Source organism: Oncorhynchus mykiss, chromosome 7 (genome assembly GCF_057628025.1).
Source record: "Oncorhynchus mykiss isolate SJ-2025 chromosome 7, ASM5762802v1, whole genome shotgun sequence".
Classification (NCBI taxonomy): domain Eukaryota; kingdom Metazoa; phylum Chordata; class Actinopteri; order Salmoniformes; family Salmonidae; genus Oncorhynchus; species Oncorhynchus mykiss.
Window position 1 is genome coordinate 27,231,391 of NC_143028.1, and position 6,000 is coordinate 27,237,390.

Sequence of the window (6,000 nt, forward strand, 5' to 3'; positions counted from 1 at the left end):
CCCCTTTTGCTGCCATAACACTTTCCACTCTGGGAAGGCTTTCCACTAGATGTTGGAACATTACTGTGGGCACTTGCTTCCATTCAGCCACAAGCTTAGTGAGGTCGGGCACTGATGTTGGGCGATTAGCCTTGGCTCGTGTTCCAAATAATTCCAAAGGTGTTGGGTGATGTGGAGGTCAGGGCTCTGTGGAGTTCAGCAAAACCCAGATTCGTCCGTTGGATGGTGAAGCATGTTTCCCCTGCTCTAGAGTCCAATGGTGGTGAGCTTTACACCACTCCAGCCGACGCTTGGCATTGCGCATGATGATCTTAGGCTTGTGTGCGGCTGCTCGGCCATAGAAACCCATTTCCTGAAGCTTCCGACGAACAGTTCTTGTGCTGACGTTGTTTCCAGAGGCAGTTTGGAACTCGGTGGTGATAGTTGCAACCGAGGACAAAAAAAATGTCTTCAGGAAATTGGCTTAAAAATTATAAAATATCTCCTCCCCCCCAAGGTGGGGACATCTAAAATGTTCTCTCAAATGTAGACACTCCGACTGGCCGACCACACTCATTTCCACGTCCCCTGCCACGCCCACGACCTAAGCCCCTTTTTGAAACAGAAAAAACCCTGCCTCTTCTCTTTGGTTTTTCATCACCTCTTTCATCCTTCATTATCATCTCCCTTCATCAGGCAGGTATCCTGGATGTTCTTCTCCACCTTTGCCCTGAAATGTTCCTTTGCTTTCTTTTCCTCCAAAGCCTGACCGTCTATCTTGGCCCCACTCTTCATCAGCTTCAGTTCCTGGGTGACACTAATAAGCTTGGCCTTCAGATATTCTGGTCAGCCTCCGAGTTCCAACTCATCAGGGCATGGCGGTAAATCCTGTACAGTTAAGGGTTAGGATCTGAGTCTTGAACTGAACGTGTTTCTTTAAGACCTGCTTTCTGAACTTTGAAGCAGGACGTGGGTTGCCCTCTGGTCTCACTGACCGGAATAGCTTTTTTGTTGGCATCATTGCTATGCACAGTGGCTGTAACGGGAGGCAGCGGCATCTTGGTAGCCATTTTGGCTCCATTCCCCTCTTCAAATGGGGATACACTCTAAAGAAGGATTTGAGTTCCTGTATGTTTCTTTCATCACACCATGTCACGTTAGCCATAAGGCATACGCCCCCGCCCCTCTTCTTACCAGAAAGATGTTTGTTTCTGTCTGCACGATGCGTGGAGAAACCCGTTGGCTGCACCGCCTCGGATAGCGTCTCTCCAGTGAGCCACGTTTCCGTGAAGCAAAGAACGTTACAGTCTCTGATGTCCCTCTGGAATGCTACCCTTGCTCGGATTTCATCAACCTTGTTGTCAAGAGACTGGACATTGGCAAGAAGAATGCTAGGGAGTGGTGCACGGTGTGCCCGTCTCCGGAGTCTGACCAGAAGACCGCCTCGTTTCCCTCTTTTTCGGAGTCGTTTTTTTGGGTCGCTGCACGGGATCCGCGTCGCGAAAAACATATTCTTGGTCGTACTGATGGTGAGTTGACGCTGATCTTATATTCAGTAGTTCTTCTCGACTGTATGTAAGGAAACCTAAGATGACCTGGGGTACTAATGTAAGAAATAACACGTAAAAAAACAAAAAACTGCATAGTTTCCTAGGAACGCGAAGCGAGGCGGCCATCTCTGTCGGCGCCGGAAGATTACAGCTGTAAGTCACTTGGGGTATGTCTCTATCAGTTTTGCACATCGAGAGACTGACATTTTTTCCCATTCCTCCTTGCAAAACAGCTCGAGCTCAGTGAGGTTGGATGGAGAGCATTTGTGAACAGCAGTTTTCAGTTCTTTCCACAGATTCTCGATTGGATTCAGGTCTGGACTTTGACTTGGCCATTCTAACATCTGGATATGTTTATTTTTGAACCATTCCATTGTAGATTTTGCTTTATGTTTTGGATCATTGTCTTGTTGGAAGACAAATCTCCGTCCCAGTCTCAGGTCTTTTGCAGACTCCATCAGGTTTTCTTCCAGAATGGTCCTGTATTTGGCTCCATCCATCTTCCCATCAATTTTAACCATCTTCCCTGTCCCTGCTGAAGAAAAGCAGGCCCAAATCATGATGCTGCCACCACCATGTTTGACAGTGGGGATGGTGTGTTCAGGGTGATGAGCTGTGTTGCTTTTACGCCAAACATAACGTTTTGCATTGTTGCCAAAAAGTTCAATTTTGGTTTCATCTGACCAGAGCACCGTCTTCCACATGTTTGGTGTGTCTCCCAGGTGGCTTGTGGCAAACTTTAAACGACACTTTTTATGGATATCTTTAAGAAATGGCATTCTTCTTGCCACTCTTCCATAAAGGCCAGATTTGTGCAATATACGACTGATTGTTGTCCTATGGACAGAGTCTCCCACCTCAGCTGTAGATCTCTGCAGTTCATCCAGAGTGATCATGGGCCTCTTGGCTGCATCTCTGATCAGTCTTCTCCTTGTATGAGCTGAAAGTTTAGAGGGACGGCCAGGTCTTGGTAGATTTGCAGTGGTCTGATACTCCTTCCATTTCAATATTATCGCTTGCACAGTGCTCCTTGGGATGTTTAAAGCTTGGGAAATCTTTTTGTATCCAAATCCGGCTTTAAACTTCTTCACAACAGTATCTCGGACCTGCCTGGTGTGTTCCTTGTTCTTCATGATGCTCTCTGCACTTTTAACGGACCTCTGAGACTATCACAGTGCAGGTGCATTTATACGGAGACTTGATTACACACAGGTGGATTGTATTTATCACCATTAGTCATTTAGGTCAACATCATTCAGAGATCCTCACTGAACTTCTGGAGAGAGTTTGCTGCACTGAAAGTAAAGGGGCTGAATAATTTTGCACAGCCAATTTTTCAGTTTTTGATTTGTTAAAAAAGTTTGAAATATCCAATAAATGTCGTTCCACTTCATGATTGTGTCCCACTTGTTGTTGATTCTTCACAAAAAAATACACTTTTATATATTTATGTTTGAAGCCTGAAATGTGGCAAAAGGTCGTAAAGTTCAAGGGGGCCGAATACTTTCGCAAGGCACTGTATATGCCAATTATGTGATGATCCGACTGCATTCTGTCCCCTATCAACACTTGTTTAACTTTTGGTGCCAGAGAGAATGGCATAAGAAAGTAGTCAAGATGACTAGCTTGATTATGCCTCCGCCATGTATATCTCACTAGATCAGGGTATTTAAGTCTCCATATATCCACTAATCCAATATATCCATGACATTCATGATTTCCTTAAGTGCCTGAGGGTGATAGTTTGTAGTGTGATTTCCTTTCTGGTCCGTTTTAAAATCTCACACCATAATAATAGAGTCTAGTGTATAGCTTGTAGAGTTGATAAATTCTTATATATATTTTCAAAGAAGCTTGGATCATCATTATTCGGACCGTATAGGTTAATAAGCCATATCTGTTTATTGTCCAATAACAAATTTAAAATAATCCATCTACCTTGATGATCCGTTTGGACAATTTGCACATCTGGATCAAAATTACTGTTAATTAAAACCATCACCCCTTTTGAATTTCTTTGCCCATGGGAGAAATATATTTCACCCCCCAGTACTTTTTCCACAAGAACTCATCTAAAATTGTTGAATGGGTTTCCCTTTTAGCCAACTGATCGCCTTTTCTTACTATCTGCTGACAATTGTAATTGGCTATACTTATTACTTATTTCACCACTTACCATAATGAGACAACTTTCCATTCTATTTATCAAAATATATGTTTATAAACGTACCATTAAAAAGTAACATGATGATTGAGTGTCTACATAGCTGTACCATGACATTTGCACTGCTACTAAGTAAACCTCCAATTGGTCCCCACTATTCCTCCCTCTAAAAGCTCTCCTCATCCTTAGTTGGGTTGTCATCTCAATGCCCGGCAGACCACCCCCGACCCCCCGTATCCCATAGCCCTGAAAAGACTGGGAACCATCCTTCGAAAAGAGCACACACTGCCCTTTACAGAACAGAAGTAGATCAACTGCCAAATGCATTTCCATCACCCTCACCTCAATTTGTATTATATATAGCCATAAAATATATATAGATATTTTAAGTATCTTGTTTCTTATTTTCCATAACTAGCTACTCATATTTGTAGTAATGTAGGCAATTTATGAAAAGGATTTTACCTCTCACTAGTCTAGGCGTTATCAAAATTACATTATTACAAGCAATTGTTATATTAGCAAACAGTTGTTGTGAATCATCCTCTACTGTCCCTAGCATATTTTACTCCTTTGCAACAGTTGTGGGATACACACATACACCCACACACCCACACACTCACACACACTCAACCCTTTCCCCCCCACACAACCATAGGCTCACATTCTCAACAGTTGCACCATCCAAGAGCCCAACTCAAGAAAGGTCTTGATTTACAAACGCATTTACAGTTGCAGCTGCATGAGAAGGCCTGCAAGACCGTGCAAATAAAATGGGCAGAAATTGAGAGATTTTATGAACCATTGTCACATCCTAGATGATGCAGGTCAAACGTACACCTTTTCCCTGAAACACCCACAACACAGTCCCCCGTATTGACCATGTTCCCAAGCATCTCCATGCAGTCAGACTTTTGATTTTGTGCCACCAGGGCCACAATAATATACCCCCTCTCTGAATGTCCGAGTGTGACCCCCACCCCATGGGTTACTGCAGCAAGTGTTGCCAGCACTGCCACTGCCTGGGTGGGGGAACCCCACCGGAACCCCCACTGGCTAGGTACAAGGTCGTCAAGGTTCTAATTAGCAGCTTTGAGAATTCCCTTGTATAGTATGCTCTCCCTTTAGGGGGCTTTGGCTTTGCAGGACCAACCCTGCCAAGCAGGCTCAGAATCTTGAGGGGGGGCAGTGCTGCTCTAGGTCTCTGATCGCATTTTGGCTGCATACAGACCGCTTACAGCAGGCCCATAAAACAGTTAGGGACTTCTTCTTAGTATCTGAGTCATTCAGGTGGGTGTCTAGGGTAAAGGGTTGTGGACGGTTCTATCAATATGAGATCATAAATAACTAAATTAGATATAATTTATTTTTAAAATGTAGTTCCCCATGATAGGACAATAAATCAATTAAATGTATAATAAAAAAAAAAACTGTTCCACCATGATAGGGCAATAAATAAATAAGACATATAATTCATAAAAAGTATATCCATCATCTGAACAACATTGAAAGCTCTCTCACACCCCCGCTCACAGCAATACATTGGTTCTGGGATATGCAACCATTTCATTTCTCACTCAATGCCACACTTTCCCAAACATAACAAATAAAATAAATAAATAAAACACACCACCCACACATACTGTGCCTTCTGCTTACTGAGTTTTTATCTTCACCATGTTGAATAAGTGCTTGTGTGTTCCAATTAGTTATATTTGAAGATATGTAGAAAAGCTATATTTTTTATTGTGTTGTTACAATCCATAACCGGGCTAAAACTGTGTTTCATTACTTTCCTCGTCTATGAGAACTTTGTAATTTTTAAAATAACTATGGAGTAGTCTGTGTCTCTAAACAACTGGTTATCAATATATAGTTTGACGACTAGAGATACTGGTTTCCCTTTTAATCTATTTTCTTTGAAAATTGGATACAGAACTTTTCGCCGTTCTACAATTTCCTTCGGGAACTGATCATTCATGCCAATTTTGGTCCCAGCAAGTCTTTTACCCAGGCTTTTAACCATTATTTTATCTTTAAAGGAAGCAGATTACCTCTGCCCTCTCTGTCTTAAGCGGTGTACACGTTCTAGTTGAATTTTGTTGATCGCTTCGCGTGGAATCTGAAGCACTGTACGGAGGATCTCTCTAACTACAGATTCAGGAACTTCTCCATCTTTCCCTTGGATACCTGTAAGTACAAGATTCTCTCTCGTGGATCTAGTCTGTATGTCAAGTAAGGCTTCTCTCAGAACGGTGTTCTCCTTTTTAAGGTATTTCACTTCGGTTTCAATCTTATTGACTGTCC